The sequence below is a fragment of the Haematobia irritans genome, chromosome 2, assembly GCF_050003625.1.
Source record: "Haematobia irritans isolate KBUSLIRL chromosome 2, ASM5000362v1, whole genome shotgun sequence".
Lineage (NCBI taxonomy): Eukaryota > Metazoa > Arthropoda > Insecta > Diptera > Muscidae > Haematobia > Haematobia irritans.
The window spans coordinates 231,988,208-231,990,725 of record NC_134398.1 but is presented as its reverse complement, the minus strand read 5'-3'; the positions used below and the strand labels follow the sequence as shown (position 1 = coordinate 231,990,725).

General features: G+C 27.0%; 1 protein-coding gene across 15 annotated transcripts in view; it reads left to right on the top strand.

Moving 5' to 3' along the window:
• Positions 1-2,518, top strand: part of Msp300 (Muscle-specific protein 300 kDa) — a 235,060-nt gene that overhangs the window by 204,004 nt on the left and 28,538 nt on the right. The gene's annotated exons all lie outside the window — the stretch shown is intronic.

The window sequence follows — 2,518 nt, the reverse complement described above, 5'->3', positions numbered from 1 at the left end:
GTGATAATAACGTTGAGCATTCGTACTCTGCTAATTTTATTAATAACCGCTTTTCTATGTGGTTTTGGTCTATGTTTATGGCTTTTAAATGGTTCCAATTGGTGTGAAGATTGAATGAATGCCTATCTTTCTCCTTCTCTACAGTCTGCTGTAGACTGTAGAAGGCACACCACAAATGCAACACTTACATAAAAAACGACAATAATTTTAATTGATAATATAGATTTTTTTCTGTTTCTAATCGATATGTAATGGAAAATTTCATATTTCCAAAATCCAAAAAGAATCATATCATTAACCACTACTTACTTTCAATTCCTTCGTTTTGTATTGTCTGTCTTTTATTTGTATGCTCTTTATTAAAAAGAAATGCTAAAACTCAATACTAAATTTTACATATATCCAAAAATGTGTTTTTTTTTGTGAAAATATTTTCTTGGTATATTATGATATTTTGTTAAATACTTTATAATATTTTAAATGGCATTTAAATATTTTCTTCCTAAAGAATTTGATATAAAAAATCTCTCCAAAATGTTCAAATTCTCTTTTTAGCAAGATATATTTAATTTCGAAAATTATGTACACTTCTAAAGACATTTTTCTATATATGTATAAAATATTCAAATATTAAAACTTTGTATTTTGCAAGAAAATATTTTCATTTCCTCATTTTAATTTTTAAAACCATTTTACATTATTTAAACATTATTTCAAATGTTATTGTCGTCTTTGAATGTTGTCCTTATATCATTTAAAATATTTGCACTAATTTTTTACATTAATATTTTATGGTTGTATTTTTTGTTTCTTTCTCACATTTTGTTTTTAATTTTTAATTTGCTTTTAAGATTTTTAGGTTTGAGTTTTTCGTTTAATTTTTTTATTAATTAAGTAAATTAACCCTTGACTATTCTTAGAGTGACAACGAATTCTTTGTTTAGTGTCCTTATTATATTCCAATAACATTTAGCTTATAGTTGATAATAATTAATAATAAACAAATTAACAAAATATAAAAAAAGACTAAAAAAGAATTTAACACAAATAAATTTGTAAGCATGTTTACTTAATCCAATCCTGTAGCTAATTCCCCGAAAAAAAAAACATACACACATTAAATGGTATTCTATAGCTAAAGATTATAATGGTACACAACTCATAAATAACTCCTTTAATTTACCATTGGAGAGATACAAAACAAGAGAAACACCTAACCCCAAAACAACACTGCACTGATTTAACATTTCAATCTCAAAATGAATTGGAAATACCTGAAAACAGCACTTAAACAATTGCACTTCACTCACACCATGATGATGAACACGATGACCTCTAGAAAATACTCAAATAGGATAAATTATATAAAAAATCCTAGAAAGGTCCACGAACTCTAAAATATTTAGCCACATAAGCTAAAATTCCATATAGACTAACTAGCAAAATTCTATATTTATTCATGACATATTCGTAATACTCAGTATTTCTTATGATCCATGTGTTTCAATTTAATTTCCTCAATTTTGAGAGTTACATTACATTGTCTTTACCTTGTGTTAGAATACAAGAAACATTCCTTCTGCTTTTGGCCAATTTATAAATAGCCTAAGAAAGAATATTTCGCTCATTTTTTGTTTTGCTAGTAAAACTATAAAAATATATGCTGCATCATTTCTGCATTTCAGTCTTGTAAGAGAACTTCAGAGTACAAAACACAACCCTTTTCTGTGCATTACCATTGCCTGTGATTTTTCGTGTTTTTTATTTTGCAAGGCATCATTTTTTTATCAGTGTGTAAATGTTCCTACAGAATTCTAAATTTATATTGTGAGTTCGATTTCCTTGGAAAATTATTGGTGTATTATTTGTATGGTGTATAGCTGTCTGGGTAAAGTGTTGTTGACAACTTGATTGTACGAACAGTTAATGAAAATGTGTAAAAAATATATCGATAACTATTAAAGGATGTTTGAATATCAATTGGGCCGAATTCGGTATATGACAGCAAATTGCTTGGATGAAAGTGTTTTGAAATAGTTATGAAAGTAGATTTTTACAATTAGGCAGTAAGGGAGATTGTAGAGCAAAAAAAAAATATTTAAAAAAGTTTCATTAATTTTCGGAATGTTTGCTTCAATTTTACATGTTAAGAAAAGTTATTTTGAAGCGATGGAATCATAGAAATCACCGCTCTATTTTTAGTAGTGATTTTACCTTCACAAGTTGTATTGTAAATGCTTATACATTGAAGAAACTATTCATATTTCTTGTTTCTAATACTGATCACAAATAGGTTTTTAAGAATACTGTTGAACATTTTCGATTCCAAAGTCGACGTTTTTTGAAATAGCAATCCTTTTCGATAAAATTTCTAGAATATTCGAAGACATATCATACTCATAGTATACATACACGGAGTTACACGACTTCACGGAAGAAAGCAGTAATAGTCTCTCGGGTACATTCTACCAATTCAAATTGCATACAGACAATTTAAAAAATGCAATCAATTGTTATT